Consider the following 19,118-nt stretch of genomic DNA (forward strand, 5'->3'; position numbering starts at 1 on the left):
TACATATGTATACAGGGAGTGCAGAATTATTAGGCACGTTGATTTTCTGATAATATTTTTTTTCCAGGCACATTTGACCAATTCCAAACCACAGTAATCCTAATAACTACTATTGATTTAGTATTTAATAATGTATAAGTGATATATAATTGTTCATGAAGGCTGGAAATGAAAATCACCTTATATTCAGGTGTGCAGAATTATTAGGCATGTTTTCTTTTACAGATAAATTGAGCCAAAAAAGAGATTTAACTCAGACTGAAAAGTCAAAAAGTATTAAATGCCCATGAGAAGGATGCAATACTAATGCAATACTAGACATTGCAGTTAAGTCATGACCATTGGACAGTGAAATGCTCGTTGGGTCAGCAGGATCTGACAAAAACAGGTGGTGAAGAAAAGACACCTGTTAACTGCAAAAGAATTAAGAATTAAGGTGAAGAATTAAGGGTGAAACCATCAGGAACCCTTTAGTCTCCAGCGCCACCATTTTCCAAAGCTGCAAACTACCTGGAGTCTCCAGAAGTGCAAGGTGTCAGGATCTCAGAGACTTCAGTTAGGTAAAGAATCCTAAAAAATGACCCCCACTAGATAAGAATCACAAGCTGAAGTGTTGTAAAATACATGAAGAAGGTTTTTTATAGGCTTTATGGACAGATAGGTTGAGAGTGACTCTTGAAGGACCAGCACCACATCCTCTAGTACCACTGTTTGAAGAATTCATCTTCCAGAATCTGGCAGTACGTTTTGGGAGTTCATTTTAGTCCATCCTGAAGTCCGTTTTTGCTATGCCTACCCCGCTCTGCTGCAATTCATCACGGGTAACGTTGTGCGGAAGCCAGTATGCTATTCAACTATTCTCAGCCGGACACTACGTTGCCCGCAATGCATTGCGCACACAATGTCAAAACCATTTCTGTCTGGTGATACATGATTTAAGCGGCACCAGCGAGACTACAGGAGGGAGGAACTTTCTCTCGTTGCGTTTAAAAGAGAAAACAGATGTCACTCAGTTTTCAATGGAAAACAAATTCCAACGTTCATTTACAGTGATGTCTGCCGTTCATGACACATAATGTGAACTAATTCACGTTCAAGTTCTTTATAAAAAAATGTGTTGCGTTCAGTTCAACGTTCACGAAAAAATGAGCGTGTTCAATGAACGCGTTCTTTTGAACTCGTTCACGCACAACACTGAACTGCGTGTTGTTTTTGATTGTGGAGCGAGCTTTCAAGGAACATCGCTGAACCAACAGCTCCTACAGGGACCGGACTTAACAAGCTCGCTGGTGGGGGTCCTCTTAAGATTCCGACAAGAGACCGTGGCGGTCATGGCTGACGTGGAGGCTATGTTTCACCAAGTCAGAGTCAGTAATGAAGACAGATTTCTTCAGGTTTCTTTGGTGGCCCGAAGGGAACTGCGAGCAGGCACTTGTCGAGCATAAGATGTTGGTCCACATCTTCGGTGCGACGTCTTCGCCAAGTGTTGCAACCTTTGCACTTCAGAAATGTGCTACAGATTTTGAGGATGAATTTGGTCAAGAAGCTGCCAAAACAGTAAAGAAAAATTTTTATGTAGACGATTGTCTTAAGTCAGTCACAGATGAAGATACAGCAGTTACCCTTTGCGCTAACTTGAGGAGCATGTTGGCAAGAGGTGGATTTCGACTAACGAAGTGGTCGAGTAACAGTCGAAGGCTGCTCAACTCCATTCCTGAAGAGGAAAGGGCCCAGGGTTTTCAGGATTTGGACTTGGATGAAGATAACTTGCCAATGGAGAGAGCATTGGGAATCCAGTGGTGTGCCGAAACGGATCAGTTCCAGTTCAAAATCAACCTCAAAGTTCGACCACACACAAGGAGAGGTCTGCTTTCCCTCCTCTGTTCCATTTTTGATCCGTTGGGTTTTCTTGCTCCAGTGGTACTGCCTGCAAAAAGAATCTTGCAAGACTTATGTCGGCAGAAGTATAGCTGGGATGAAGACCTGCCTGATAACGTCATTAAGAGTTGGAAAAGGTGGATGGCTGGTTTGCAACAGCTTGAGACCTTTGGAGTTGACAGATGTGTTAAGTCAAAGCAGTTTGGTGATCCAGTCTTTGCACAGTTACATCATTTTGCTGATGCTAGTGAAGACGCATACGGAACAGCAAGTTACCTACTGCTACGCACTGCGAGCGGTGAAGCTCAATCCACCCTGATTATGGCAAAGGCAAGGGTTGCGCCCTTAAAATCTCCAACCATACCAAGAATGGAATTGACTGCAGCAACAGTTGCCGTCAAGATGGACAAGCTTCTGAAGAAAGAGCTTGAACTGGAACTTAATGAATCAATTTTTTGGACCGATAGCACGGCTGTGCTGAAATATCTGAACAGCGAAGGCACTAGATTCAAGACTTTCGTTGCCAATAGGATCACAACAATCCTGGAGCACTCTCAGACTTCACAGTGGAGATATGTAAATTCCAATCTGAATCCTGCTGATCATGTCTCTAGAGGACAGACTGTTGAGGCGTTCTTGAATAGTGAAAGCTGGCTTTCAGGACCAAGTTTCCTGCTCTGTGCACAAGACCAGTGGCCCAAAAATCCAGATCCTGGAATGTTGGACATTGACGACTCGGAGGTTAAAAAGGTAGTTCAAGTGCATGTTATTCAGATGCAAGAGCCCAAAGATGCTACAGAACAGTTGATGACCTATTACTCATCCTGGACAAAACTAAAACGCGCTGTGGCCTGGTTCTTGAAATTTAAAGATTTGCTTAAGGAGTTAAAAGCAAAGAGAAAGGAACCAAACTCACATGGAGAAAACAGAATTAGTCAGTACAAGAAAGCTTTCAAAGGAACACACTTAACCTGTGAAGATTTGACTGAAGCAGAAACAGAAATTGTGAAGTACTGTCAAAAACAAAGCTTCAAAGAAGACTTGACTATGCTAAAGGAACATCAAAGGGTAAAGAAAAGTAGTCTACTTTACAAGCTGAACCCTGTACTTCAAAACGGAGTCATGAGAGTTGGTGGAAGGATGAGCCGCGCAGCAATGCCGGAAGGATGAGCCGCAGCAAGCAATCTTGTCAAAAGATTCACACATCACGATGCTTGTGCTGAAACACATTCACGATGTTACAGCTCATGCAGGAAGAAATCATATGTTGGCACAACTGCGTCAAAGATTCTGGGTTCCCGGAGCAAATGGCGCTATTAGAAAGTTCTTGTCCAGATGCATCAGCTGTGAGAAACTACATGGAACTGCCGGCAAACAACTCATGGCTGATCTGCCAAGGTGCAGGGTCCTGCCTGACAGTCCTCCATTCACAAGAGTCGGTGTTGACTACTTTGGCCCATTTCTGGTGAAAAGAGGAAGAGGGCAAATAAAGAGATATGGTGTCATCTTTACATGTCTTGCCATACGAGCTGTACATCTAGAAGTCGCATCTTCACTTGACACTGATGCATGCCTCAATGCATTTAGAAGATTCATTGCAAGAAGAGGACAAGTCACAGAGATGTACTCTGATAACGGAACCAACTTCAGGTCGGCTGACAGTGAGTTGAAAAAATCAATAAAAGAATGGAACACTGAATCATTTGTTGTGAATCAATCGGTTCAATTGACTCGGAGAGTCTAAAGCTCCGGTTCTCTCTCCAGAGACTGAACTCATGTTTGAACTGATTCATGATAAAGAGAGAAATGAGCCGCTCCTTCTGTTACTCATGAGTTTATTCAGTTACTTTACCCACACAGCGCTGATAAATGTTAGATAAAGCAATGCAGAGTTACATTTAATAATACACCATGTATTAAACACTTTAAACACAAACCTTTCTCAGCAGAAACACAACAGATGAAGGAGCGCGGCGCGACCTTATGACGTCATTCAATAAGACCAAAATAAAAGTCCCGTTCATTGCGAGTCTAAAATCACAAAAGTGCATAGAAAATATATATTAATAAAAAATAAGAAAAGATGACAAAATTCAGAGTTGAATGTATTATTGAAATACATTTAATAACACAATGGTAAGTTAATAATACAGTTCACATTGAGAGATTAAAAAAATATTAAATTACTCTAAATCAAGACACAGTGCAGACTTTTAAATTTTACTGTTTGTATATATACACAATATAGAAAACAAACATTACAAATAAAATTAATGAGGAAATTCCATAACTTCACAAGCAAATAACAGGGTTTCTGTGAGTCCTTAAAAATATTGTTATATCACATTTGCATTTCAAATGAATGTATATCTGGTATAAATGTTTTCTTCACCCAAACAGTTTTACCTTTTAGATAAAGTCTCTCAGTCTTTAGTATTTTCCTAATATTTTCAGCACATCATTGAACAACATGTATTTAAATATGTATTTCACCAATACATGCAACTGTCATCTGTCAAACTTTACTACATTCTCTCATCCATGAAGATTATTTCTGAGTTCATCTGACTCCTTCCCATCGGCTGTGGCGGTGAAGACGACTCTCCCATGATTCCTGTTGCACCTGTGAGCTGCGGATGCCATTATGTCCCAGCAGATGCAGTCTCATCCCTCACTGTCACCAGAGACTCTGGCCGTTCCTCAAGATGTTCTGTACTCGAGTTCTTGTGAGACGTCATCAGTCGCTGCCCAAGAACTGTTCCAGTTCAAAGTTCACATCTAGCCCAGTACAGTTCAAATCCCCGGATGTGTTCTTGATCCGCCCCTTTTATCAAGGATGCATCGAGAGGTCACTGAGACTTTTGTGAGATCCAAGCTGCGTTCCACTCCAGTTTTAGACACGCACTTACAAACTTCCCTAAGCACTTCCCCTCGGGGGAATCCCCGCCGCCATTTTGAAGTGCGTTCCACTTTGTGAAGTGGACAAGGGAAGTTTATATGGACAGACCCTTGCTCCCTCGATTTTGACCGAGGGAGCCAGTCTACTTCATATGTACACTTCAGGCAGCTTCATATACCACAATGCAACACGATTGTGACGTCACCACATATCGCGTTTAATTTACCCCATCACAAACAACTCTATGATATTTTTATTATTTTTGAAAACATTTAAAACAACCCAAATACACCTATATACATATAGAATGCTGCATTAAACAGTTTCGTCAAGGAAATTAATAATAAATCAACTCCATAGTGGATTCGAAGTGATCAAGGGCTTAGGGCGTTCCAGTTCAGTTAATTGCAAATGTTCCTCCAGTAGTGGCACTCATGCAACGTAAGCAATGACGCACATCCGAGTGAACGAGACGGAGGGAAGTTAGCAAGTGAAGGGCATAATGAACTGGAACGCAGCACCAGGCAATCGCCCGTTGTGTACTTGGTACTTCTTCTTTGGGTTTTAACGGCAGCTTGCATCCTTGACTTTGCATTACTGCATCGTCTGGTTCTAGTTATTTCCCATATACTTTAGTCCTCATATTCTTGTCATTAGTCCTGTTTTAGTCAGAAAGCAAATCAAATATTTCATTCCTTATTCACTCCTACCCCAGTCCATTATACTCTTTAGTCCTGTTAGTCCTATTTTCCCCATGTCTTTTATCATATCCATCCTCTGTAATCTATATTTTGAACAATTAATAAGCACATGTTCTGCATTCTCAGGTATTTGGCACTGGTCACAAAACCCAGTAGGATGTTTCCCCATTATATGAAGAGTGCTATTTAATTTATTATGCCCTATTCTCAATCTGGTAACAACCCAGATAGCACACGTACATCGCGGAGACGTCTGTGAAAGAGCGTAGCGTCTGATTAAGATCGCATTCCATTTTTATAGTTCGACTGTTTATCGTTTTTAAATGCGCCGTCTTCCTTACCTCTAAATGACGTCTATACGACTAACCTTAAACATTCGAAATCCAGTGCTGCTCACCGTGCGTCGATGGTGGAGAGCAAGCAAGCAGAGCTCGTAATACAAATAAAAAAATCGTTTAGAAAGTGAAATAACTAATTATATCAAATGCATACTCATTACATATTAGATTGACATTTAACTATTTAGCAAGCATTGTGCATCCATACGTGTAAAAACGAAAAAGAAACTACCGTCGTGCCCTTATTTAGAGATTTTGTATCGATTGGTTTCACATGCCCATTTGGTCTTACTATATTAACGTTTGCGAGGGCATCATAAACTTAAATTGCGTTTTGCTTCGCGCAGGATAATAGAATACAGACACTCGGGATAAACATTGTGTACATGGACTTTTTAATAATGCTAAATGATTAGCAAAGACTTCATATCTTACTTGGTTACAAAAAAGAATATATAAATTAGCAACAAGCATATGAACACTTTTCTGTAACCCATCATTCATAGTGGTCTTATTTGATACCTCTGTAATAGGAAAAATATGTGTATAATGTATTCCACATTTGATGTGACCCTCCTTTCATGCTGACTGCTATACCTGCTTATTATAGTTATAGGTGTGGTTCACATTTCTTGTGTCATATTTTCAGACTCTTCTTTAACCTACCATGCTTGACTGTTGCCTAGAATTTCAATTGTTTAATATTACAAGCTTGGTGATTGCAGTAAAGGTTTAGTTTATACCATGGTCTATATAAGGGGTGATTCACAGCTTTGTTCAATACACACCTAGAACAAATTGTTCAATGGCTATATTCAAAATACAGCACAGCTATGATGTTGATCACAAGCTCATCATATCAGGGTCTCAAGATTCAAACCAGTAATTTTGTTTGGGGGGATTGGGATCATGAGGCTCGTAGTCTGATAAGTATATGTTCTTTCGAAGAGCAAATAAAAAAAAAAACATTAAAGCTAGTTCAATGTCCTAATTGATCAAGGGCCTAATCCTGTTCTGTGAAACCAAGCCTTTTTCTTCTAGTGAAGGAAAAGAACATTGAGCCTGTAATAAATTTTAAAACAATCTTTAAATAGTAAAATATTTAAATACTTTGAAAGGACACTTTAATGTAGTAAGCACTGAAAGCATAACAGTGGATATAGTCACAAATAAGGTCAAATGTTTCGAATGGCCCCGCTGGTGCTTTTCCTGGGAGCCTGGCTTCAGCTTCCAGGACTGTCCCGCTGGGTCGCGAAGACTATCAGACTCGGCTACGCGATTCAGTTCGCGCAGGCTGCTCCCCGCTTCAGGGGAGTCCGCCATACCATGGTCTGGGCCAACGCCCCCGTCATGCGTGCGGAGGTTGCCACCCAGCTGGCGAAGGGTGATAGTAGTGGCCATTTTTTTCATAAAAGCCTCTAAACAACACCAGTCTAAAATAGAGATTTTTAATGAGCTCTATTAGAACAAAAATCTATAACATTTGTAATGGACAAAGTGCATGACAGCTGGTTATAGATTGCCAGAAGTGACACAGGTGTGGAGATGATGTTGAGCCAGAGGTAGATCTGTGCATTTTAGGATGAACCATCTCCTGGTGTTTGGTGAAGAAAAGAAAAAGATGTTAGAGCATTTAAGAAATACTTTTCACCCCAACCCCCAAATTAATGAACACCATGTACAATGCAGCAACATGCACACAACATAGTCAACAACACCTCTGAACCAGATACTACACGGCTATGCCAACGACATCAGACTGATACATGATCTCACAATATTTATATGAATAAAGTTATTTTATTCACAAGTTATATCAATTTATGTTCATTCTTATGACTTGCATAGACAAACGCTGGATGCAGGCGGAAGTACTGCCCTATTGTTTACAAGTATGGAGAAGGATTGTTAAAATGGTATTGTATGTTGAATGAAATGTCTGTCAGTTTATTGTTTAAAATGTTTGCTTTGTAAACAATGGGGCGGTACTTCTGCCAACGTCCAGCGTGACCTTTTGAACGTGATTATGCAATGCCTGGTGCACTCAACATTTGGTTGCCATTGAAGTCCATTGTGTGGAGAACAATCCTAAAATGTTTTCCTCAACAACAAAAAAAAATCTCTCTTTTCCAATTTTCTTTTTTGGAAGACATGAACATCTTGTAAGGCATTGGGGTAAGTAAATTATCAGGAAATTTTCATTTTGAGGTGAACTAATCCTTTAAATACTCTATACTCCAGTTATAAAAGCTGCTGGTTGTTTAAGATTTGACAGGTGAACGCACGCCTCAATTGGACTCTTGTTATGTCAATTGTGATAAGACTTTGTTAGTTTTATCTAGGTCGCCATCTTTGATATTACTTTAGTCAACGTCACTATGGTTACATGCAGTGGTTAAATTGGCTTTTGTAGGGAGGGGGAGCCCTTATTTACGGTGAATGGTCATTCAAAATCGCGCCGGAAAAATACTTAATGTGTTTTTACACCAAAGGGGCTCTTTTTCCAGTAGGCTATAACTGTGTAAGTTAGAGTTGAGTTATTCAAACAAAGAGAAATACTTTACAGTTCACTTAGGACCATAAGCAGGTTTTTTTTAAATCAGTGAAGTCCCAAATTTGAGGTAGTTAGGGGGGTTCGGGGGAATATTGCTCCCCCGAGAAAAATTTGATTTCTCTGATCTACATTATGTGCATTTTTAATAAGTTTGAAGGCCAAAAAATGAATAATAAATAGCTTGTCAGTGGGCAGTGGATTATTTGACAATACTCCCCTAAAGATGAGTGTCCCTGAAAAGGGTTGGGAACTTTTTTTGACCAAAGAGCCATTTTTTTTTTTCATTTTTGGTAAATGCATTTTTCCAAAAGAGCCACAATCAAAAATTATATAAAATTATTATTAAAAAGCTTTTTTTTCCCAATAAAATGTCAACAATAGTAATTATTAGGTCCACAACTAAAAACAAACAATTATGCAGCAAACAATAAATAAGTTGCAATATGGAATTAATTGTGCAGGGCTCTCACTGTGAGGTTGACCAAATGATGAGTATAAATCCTCTTCGTGTGTGTGAACGCCCACAGTGCTTACATCTACTATGTTTATGTGAATACTCGAATACTTGTGATAGCCTATATTTCTGTGTTGATTTGGCCGTTTAGGCGCGCAACCGAAGACAAAGGCTAGAATGCTTGTCCGTAGGCTATGTCCGTGTTGCGCTCGGAGCGCGCACAGCATCCTGTCAGTAATTCAGTTGTCTTTCGTGACTTATCATGCTTTTATTATTTATTTTATCATGACACTCGCGAACAGCACTGAACACACAACTTGAATATTATGATAAACTTGTCATTAACTTCGGTAGGCTGCACAACAAGGGAATTGTTTGCTTTTTTCTGCAGAGAACGGATCTCTGTTGATGCGTGTGTATAATCTTTTTATCGATCATGTTAGTAAATGTTAGATATGTTGGTAAAGTGTGAGAGACCTGGCGAGCCATAGGTTCCCGACCGCTGCTCTAGCCGTTCGCGGATTTCCATGGTAACTCACTGTTAGAATTGTGACGGTTTTACCTTGATGGCTGTGGGCGCGGTGCTGAACCAGAGAACGCAGCGATTAATGCCTTATGGCATCTGATAATTCCATATAGCCTGTATTTGTCAGGAGACGAACAATAATTAAAGTCTAATAATAATATTTCGTGCTGAAGGAGACGGAGCTGAGCTCCAGCAGGGTGTGTTGTGGACCTGAGGAGGCGGAGCTGCGCTCCGGTGCGCTCCTGCCCAATTTAACCTCTGGTTACAGGTAATAAATCACAAATAGAGTACAGGCTTGACTTCGGTAACTACCTAAGCAGGCCCACACATCTCACAGCGCGTGACTATTAGAGTTGAGCCGGATACTCGGCTGAAACGAGTATCCGGTACGGATAAAGCACTTTTGCCGAGTACGAGTATTATACGAGTAATACGAGTCAATATCTGTGCTCGGATTGAATAAAAATCCTCATTGGGTAGCTGACTGTGTCTGCGTTCTGTGATAGGCTAGTCACAGCGCCCCTCCCCTACACATACAGATTTGCTGTGTCTCGCTCTGCTCACTCACACACACACACACACAGAACACTGAGAACGGCTCTCTTTCTCTCTCTGTCTCTTCCTCAGTCACTCAGGTTTGCTAGTCTTTTACGGTAACGTTTAGGGTTTCTTCAGCTTCAGGTTTGTTTGTTTTATTTCGGTTTGTTTGTAGTACTTACTTATTAACCAGTAGAGTTCTGGTAAACGTGGGGTTTGTTCAGACGTGGTGCTTGGTAGAATGCGACTCGCGTTGCGTCTCTGCCTGTCGGAGATTTTTGTTTCTTTTTTTAACCGTCTGCTGGCTCTAACCAGTTTTTTGACTTCACGCAAAAAATAAAGGAAGTAGTGGTATAAAAACTATATTACAAATTAATTCGCTACACACACACACACACACACACACTCTCCCTCTCTCTGCCGGTCATCAGAGGTTTTTTTTTTTTTTTACCGTCTGCTGGCTCTAACCAATTTTTTGACTTCACGCACTGACTTCACGAGTGTCTGACACTTTCTTGCTGTATTTCATAAAAAATAAAGGAATTAGTGGTATAAAACTATAATATTACAAATTAATTAGCTACACACACGCATATACTCTCGCTCTCTCTCTTTAACCAGTGGCAGTAGCACCCACCTTTCCCCCACTGAGACCAATATTGCATCTGGGGATGGAAGTTATGTTTAGATGAAAACTCTTGTTCATTACATTTTTCTTCATAATTGCAACCGAATGTGTTGTATTCATTGTTGCAATACTTGTTCTGTATATAGTTTGTTTGTTATCGTGATCAAAACCATTGATCTGAAGCTCAATGCTGATGCTGTCATGTAAATAGTTTTCTAATCAGCAATAAATATAACAATTTCTGATCAACCCATATCAATTGCATGATTAAAAATTACATACCGGTTAAAGCCCCACCCATTTCAAGTCAACCTGACCACTTCTGGGTTAAATCCCACCCACTTCTGGGTTAGGCCCCGCCCAGTCCGAGTACAGATACAGATACAGATAATTCATATGGTTAACAGATACAGATACAGATACAGATAATGCTGTACTCGCTCATCCCTAGTGACTATTCACACAAAATTATGTCAAAATGCCTGTCTTGTCAAGTATCATCATAAACATAGTCGGTCAAGTCTTAAGTGAACGCAAACATGAATTTTGACACTAGCCAGTGTTTTTGAAGATTTTGCTATTTTGTTTATAGTGGTATGTAAATATATCCATGCCGCGCAGGACTACTTAACCCTTAGGACCCAAGAAATGCGTCCACGTGTTTTGCTGGATTTTTCCTCATGACCGTGTAAAACAACTTAAAATACTCTGTCATTTCTGGCCTCACAGACATGAACGATAAGTCTTTACAACGCTTAAATTGTCTACTTATATTTATGTACACTCAAAATAAAAACTAAATGTTGTGAGTTTCGCTAAATAAAGGAAAACAAACAGGATGCGCATTCTCCCGTCTGTCTCCCGGTGATGTACACTCTGAAATGCGTGTGAAAATATACTCCGAGAAACTTGCCACACAGGCACAATAAATATCTCTTTATAAAGCTTGGAATGTCTACTTTTAAATTAAGTAATTTCTATAAAAACAAATATTCTCTGTTTATGTAATCCGTATGAAAACAGCAAGAGGTCCAGGGGCCGGTTGAACCAGTTGTGCGCAAGTTACAACTTACGCACTACTAAATATTTTTGCGTTGCACCATTAAACTTAGTTGAGGCGTAACTCTACGTTTAAACTAAATATTTACGGAAGCCTCTGATCAGGAGTAATGGTTGGAATAATAAAGCAGACTGAACTTCATTATAAGCTCTTGTTTTACATGACAGACTTCAATTCTTTACACATATATGATAATGCTGACTTTACACTCGCTTACATTTTAAAAGAGAAAACATTATGTGAATGGATTACTTTATTTGCAGCTCTTCAACACGAAACCATCCAAAACTGTGCGCCGCTGCGTGCATCTGTCCGTGTTGTGCATGTTACAGTTCGTCTCGTAACTGCAACTGCAACAAAAAGGGCGATCACAACATAGATAAGGTTGCAAAGATATATATTTATTACACAGTTCGAGAGAAAACGTAATTAAATTAAAGAATAAAGACGACATTCAAACGCAGACTGGTCCAATCATGGCTACGAGGTAGACGGGACAAACGAGGATCTCATTATGGTAGAGGTGTTCAAATCCAACGGCACCTGCCACGAGCCCATTCCTGTGAAACGCAAGAAAAGAACAAAATCATGAACAACCCCAACCCCTCTGGTTAGTGAATATTAAATACCCACAGCCCATCCAGCCCAGGTGTTAATCTCACAAATCACAGACGGACAGTGACGAACAACAATCAGAAAGCAATACAAAACGGTAAGATCGTGACAATGTCATGATGTCAAATAAAATCAATCATAATCCAATACATTTAATTTCTTATGTTTTTTGTTTGTTTCAGTATTTATTTATTGATCCTTAATAATGTTGTTTCATATACTGAATGCTTCTGAATGTTATTTATATGCAAGCACTTATGTTATTCATGATTAAGTACCGTATTTAATGGAAATTTATTTTTACCGTTGGTTACGTGAGGCAAAAGAAATTATACTAATGAAGGATACACTGAAATTCACCGTATTTCAACACAACTTCTGCTCACGTATTTGAAGGCTGCTATTGGATGGGTAAATGTCATATGCGACTACATATTACTTTACGGAGAGCTTACGACCTACTAGTTACGTTCTGCCTTAAGAACAAATGGTGCAACCGAGAGAAGTACAGAGTTAGTTACAAACTATCTAGTAGTTACTAAGCCTCTAGTGTGGACTTTAAGTTCCAATTTAAGAAAGAACTTACGAACGACTGAGGCAACCCTACCCAGTTTCTCAAGTGACTGCACCATATCTGTAATGTGACCACATCCACGTGCGCAAAGCGATTCACAGAAGTTAAACTGTGTAACTTTATGTTCTAAATTATGAACGGGTCAAACTCGTTTGCACCATGGCCTGCTCTCTTACGCCTGTTTCACACTGCATGCGCAAGCAGTGCAGACGCGGTGCGTATGGAGAGTGGGAACAGTGTGCAGCTGTTGTGCTTTCACACAGCTGAACCGTGGCGCGTGTACTGCAAATACAAACGCATATCGTCCAATCTGTCACCTTTTAAGGTGTTCTCCTCCGACACCTGTCAGTCTCATGCTTTAATTTATGATGGGCAGTATATATCTGCTGCGAATGCGACCGCATTCCCCTCTGTCCAAAACACATATGCATATAACATGCTGTATATAGGTAGTTTACATGATAAAAGTAACCTTAAAGCGAAGATATAGCTCTAGTTTTAATCATTTAAAAGGGCCTTTGAAGTTTGGGCAAAATTTTTTGGCAGTGATGCGTTTTCATGCATTTTGTTTATTTTTATCACAGCGCTGAATGTCATATCAGGGTTCCTACAGGTTTCTTCAAGTTAAATTAAAGTCTTTTTAAGACCATTTATAAAAAATGTATACCCATTTCACGCTTCTCCTTTGCTTTTCGCTTGAGGTCTGTGTTGTGTTGCAGTCTATGGTTGTGGTGCTATAGCGCGTGATCTTCATTTACTGAAGGCATCATGTGTTCAAAGTATTTTGTACTGTGACCCGGGGCTGCGTTGCGTTCTCAATTATTGGTTCCACCACTCTTTATTTATACTACGTTATTTCATCAAAATAATCGTGGTTGACAAATGAAACTTTTGAGGAAAAAGACAATACGGAGAAGTTACATACAGCACAATTTTTAAGACCCAGACATCAAAATTCAAGACTTTTTCAAGTCTTTAAAAGGTATTATTTCCAAATTAATAGATTCAATGCTTTTAAGGCTTTTTAAGACCCCGCGGGAACCCTGCATATGGTGCTTGTGAAACACACGGAACACTTCACTACATGATTTCATGATGAAATTTGTTATTTCTGAAATGGATCTATTATAATTTATATATCGTGATATACATCATTATCGCAAGAGGCTGCAATGTAGCCTGGTCCTACCAGACTCTCATACATTTCATTTGTACAGAGAGTCTGGCCACTCTCCATTGACAAGCGTTTACTTCCTTGAAGGCGGTACTCTGTTGAAGTTTAAAACTATTGGATATGCCAAGAGCCACTCTAGATCTGCCATAACCAATCGCTAACGTTTGGTCGTGACGTATGTGATTGCGTCGTTCGCCTGTTTCTCACATGGAAATCCGTAAAAATAAATGTGCAGCCACCTCAGTGATAAAACCTTGTGCATTCGGATTGTGTTTTATTCACAGTGGAGGAGAGTTCTGTGATCGGGAACGGATTCTCTCGTGGTCCATAACATTGTGCTGTAAATATAAATGTCCTATGTTTGGTATGATAGGAATAAATGCTGCCGTAAATAACGGCCCAATTCAAATGTTTACGTGCTTTTCTTCCTTTTATTTTTATGAGCGTGATAAAATATATTGCTCTTGTAAATACTTGCCAGGATTTAAAGAAATACAAGTCTAGAAATGCATCCAAATGACAGCGAAGCGCAGCCGTACGGTGCTCTGCAGGGGTCAGAAAGGATATAAACAGTGAATTTTGAAGGGATATATTCTTGAAAACTGAAGAGATGTGGAGTCGGACAGCAATTATATTACCAAACGACCTTGGTGTTGGACTCTTGGTTTGTTTAAACAGTAGGTCATTCGGCCGAGGATTTTTACGCGGGTGGTGGGAGACGGACGGCAATAAAATCACTGACTAGCTGCTGTAAATGACGACAATACTTCCGACCGCACGAGAAACAATTAACTTACAGGGCTTCAGCAACTCCTTCACCACTAACGGAGCGAGCTGGAAAATCAAACTTTTCCCGGGACACAACATCATGGCCTCCAACAAATCTGAGCAAAGATTGTTCTTGCTCCAGCTTTAACTTCTGGATATTCAGCAGCGGTGCCACATCGGAATGAATGGCTTTGCATCTTTCAACTTCAACTCGAACTAGCACACAACATCAACGTCATCGTTCTCACCCACTCCCTCGTTTCGCTGATTGGACTAGTAAAAATTTGTTTGGAGAAAACCTAAGACTATACCGCAGTCCCAGACGGAGTACTGAAGGAAAATTTAAATTGAGCAGAAGTACGTAGGAGGTCGGAGCCAGGCTAACTGCAATGTATATTGCAATATGGATTTTAGGCAGCCGCGCACTGAGTGTGACATCACCAGCGAACAGCCAATCGCATGCCCTAAAAACAGAGCATCCGATTTCGCTTCTCTCATAATGAAGATTAGATTGACTAATATAGCAAAAACAGATATTTTTTTTAGATATTTATACACAATATAAACTAAGACCAAGACTCAATTTATCAACAAAAAAAAATGCAGTAAAACTGCGAAATTATTACAAATTAAAAGGACTTTTCTATTTGAATATATTTAAAAATGCTATTTATTCCTGGGACATTTTTATTGTCACATGATTCTTTGAAAATCAGGCTCAAGTAACTTTGATAATAAGAAAAGTTACTTGAGCCTGATTTCCAAAGAATCATGTGACAATAAAAAAACTTCCCAGGAACAAATAGCATTTTCATGCTTAACTCTTCATTATCATCATCACCTCTAAAAGAAATTAAAAAAGGTAAATATTTAAAATGTGTTTTTTGTTTTTGAAATAAACTTTCAAAAAGACACACACACACTCACTATGTGCGTGTCCTCTTTACCAGATCAAACTTCAGAAGGTTAGCACTTAGAGGATTTTGCATCTGGTGGCCAAGAATGAAATGCATGCGAATAACAGTTTAAATATACGTTTAGTTCTCATTTCGTCACACTACAGAACATTTTCATATTCAATCTTTGATTTAAAAAATATATATACATCTATTTATATAATCATAAAGTACACAAGTCAATTTCATTTTAAAAATGTAGTTATTAAATTTCAGCATTTAACTCCGTTATTTCTTTAATTTGACTACAGAAAGTTATCTACAACCATCCATCCACAGTAAACTGAAGGTATGTACATCAATTGTGTTAATTATCTTGCTAGGCCAGTAAGCAGCAACAACAACAACAACAACAAAAAAAGGGTTTGTTTGTGTTAAGGTCTTAATACTATGGCTTGCAATGAACCATCCTACTGGACACTGAGAAGAAAAGCAAAGGAGAAGGTGGATCAACAACTGCAGACAATACAAGCAACAACTTGGGGGAATGAGTCAGGTTGCATGCATAGTGACTTGAGTTTTCAAAATGATGAAGACACATTTATGGACTGTCTCTCTCATATTGATGAGACTGAAGCTGTCAATATGGCAAGTGATCTTGATGAGAGTGAATCAGACACAGAGTCAGGATCTGAAAGCGATCCAACAACTTCCCTAGAAGACGATTTGGCAACCTGGGCTACTGAACACAAAATCACTCATGTGGCATTGAATTCTTTACTTAGCATACTACGTCAACATAGTTTAAATCTGCCAAAAGACTCAAGGACATTGCTAGGAACTGTGCGTTTGAACCCTGAAATACAAGAGAAGGCTGGTGGCCAGTATTATAATTTCGGAGTGCTGAATTCAATCACAGAGGTGCTACATCAGAGCGTCGACATTCTGAGCAACATTCACACATTGGAGCTTCAGGTCAACATCGACGGTTTGCCTCTCTTCAAGAGTTCAGCAACACAGTTCTGGCCCATTCTAGGAACACTGCAAAACATGAGACAAGAGGAGCCAGTGACAGTAGGTTTATTTTGCGGCACATATAAACCTACCTCACTAAGTGAATACCTTGAAGACTTCATCGCTGAAGTAAATGAATTGGCTAACGGATTTGAATTTGAAGGAGTGCGGTTAACTTTACAGCTCGCTTCGATGGTCTGTGACACACCTGCTCGTGCATTCCTGAAAAAGGTTAAAGGTCACACAGGCTATCATGGATGCGAAAAATGCACAGAGGATGGAGTGTACCTGGAAAACAGGATGACCTTTCCAAGAAACGACATGCCTCTAAGAACCAATGAGAGCTTCAGAAACAAGACCGATTCTGATCACCATCATGGCATCTCACCCCTTGAAGAAACTTCCCTGGATATGGTCTCTGGTTTCTCCCTCGATTACATGCACCTTGTGTGTCTCGGAATCATGAGAAGACTTCTCCACTTGTGGCTGAAGATGGGTCCTCTCACTTGTAGGCTGTCGGGATTTAAAATAAGCACACTGACAGAAAGGCTAGTGAATGCTCAGAGAAATGTGCCCATGGAGTTTGCACGGAAACCAAGGGCACTGAGGGAACTTGACAGGTGGAAGGCAACAGAGTTCAGGCAGTTTTTACTGTATACCGGACCTGTCATGATGAAAGATCTCCTCAGCACAGAGGTGTACAAAAACTTCTTGCTGCTTTTTGTGGGAATCTCCATCTTGTGCAACAACAGTTTGATTGAAGATTACTGTGATTATGCCAATGACATACTGGTTCTCTTTGTCACTCACTTTGGTCAACTGTATGGTCCACAATTCCTATCCTACAATGCACACTCCCTTGTACATCTTGCAGATGATGTAAAAAAACATGGCGTCCTAGACAACTTCAGTGCTTTCAAGTACGAGAATCACCTGAACAAGCTCAAAAGACTTCTGAGGAAACCAACATGCCCTTTGAGTCAAATAATAAAAAGATTCTCAGAGATGCAAAGAAGCTGCAAAAAAACCAGAAGCAAAACCAGGCCACATCTGCTCAAAAAACAGCACAAGACTGGTCCTCTACCTGCATCCTTCCATGAGGCAACACAATATAAAGAGTTAAGGACAAGCCCTTACACTCTTAAACTGGACCAGGCAAACAGTCACGTTTCCATCGGCGGCCAAGTTGCTAAACTGCAAAATATAATTTAATTCAGGGATGAAATTTATGTAGCTTACAGTACCTTCAACCACCAGGAATCCTTTTTTGACTATCCCTTACCATCCTCTACACTCAGCATTTATTTAGTGGATGACCTCTCAATAACCGTCAATTTCTGCAAGTTGGAGGAAATAGAAAACAAAAATGTTCTTGTCCCACATCAGCGTCATTTTGTTTCAATTCCTCTTTTACATACAGATTAATTCTTTATCAGCACGTTTTGTTACATAGTTCCATATGCATTTGAAGTACATAGTTAAACATTGAATCCGAGTTAATAAACAATATGGGTTTCAGATTTACAGCTTTATATATAAAAAAAAACAAAAAAAACAAAAAACAATGTACCTAATAGTGGAGTTTGAGGGAGAAGGAACAACTGGACCAGTTGCCAAATCCTGGTACGCAGATGGCTACTCCTGGTGGCCACCATATAAAGACCTTGACAGGCTGTTGAAGAGTGTGAGAACCATGGAGGCACCACAGCCAGAGAAAGGCTGGACCCGACATAAAACAAGAATCCTGCATGAGTCAGGTAAGAGTAAATTACACATGATCTCACCCAGCATATCTGTATTTATTTTTTTATTTATTATTTTTATTTATATAATTTATCTATACTGTAAAACATGATCTGGCATATAGCTTTAATCAACAAAACTGAAAACTTACCAGTATTTAATTTTTCAGCATCTTTTCACAATGTAGCCAACAACTGGAAGAAGGCCAGCTACACATCTGACATAAATTCAGAATCTGAAATTGCTGGAAAAAGGATTCCCAAGTAAGTCCTCACAAAAAACTAAAGAAAATGAACATGAAAATACCATAATTTACCTTCATGTTTGAACTATATTTAAAATTGTTCAACTGAAATGTTAAAGTTATCGAATAGCAGCTGTTACAGGTTTTAAAGATGCAAGTTGAACCAGAAATGAAAAAGGTGTCATTAAAGGGTTAGTTCACCCAAAAATGAAAATTCTGTCATTAATTACTCACCCTCATGTCGTTGGACACCCGTAAGACCTCCGTTCATATTCAGAACACAAATGAAGATATTTTAGTTGAAAGCTGATGGCTGAGAAAGGCTTCACACAGGCCTCCATTGGCATTCAGTACATTGACACTTCCAAGATCCATGAAAGGCACTTAAAACGTCGTTACAAAGTCTATCTCACCACAGTGGCTCTACAATAATCATACAATGCGACGACAATAGTTTTTGTGCGCAAAAAAAAATCAAAATAACACCTTTATCCAACTTGTTCTTGTCTTCCGTG

General features: G+C 39.6%; 1 long non-coding RNA gene across 1 annotated transcript; it reads right to left on the reverse strand.

Annotated features, from left to right (window-relative positions):
* Window positions 1-17,835: 17,835 nt before the first annotated feature.
* On the reverse strand, window positions 17,836-18,604 carry LOC307131139. Its single transcript, XR_013817128.1, has 3 exons — window positions 18,511-18,604; window positions 18,187-18,360; window positions 17,836-17,953 (listed from the first exon to the last, which is right to left on the reverse strand). It is a non-coding gene; the product is annotated as an uncharacterized lncRNA (long non-coding RNA).
* Window positions 18,605-19,118: the final 514 nt, after the last annotated feature.

Source organism: Gobio gobio, assembly GCF_949357685.1.
Source record: "Gobio gobio genome assembly, chromosome: 1".
In the NCBI taxonomy this organism is placed as follows: domain Eukaryota; kingdom Metazoa; phylum Chordata; class Actinopteri; order Cypriniformes; family Gobionidae; genus Gobio; species Gobio gobio.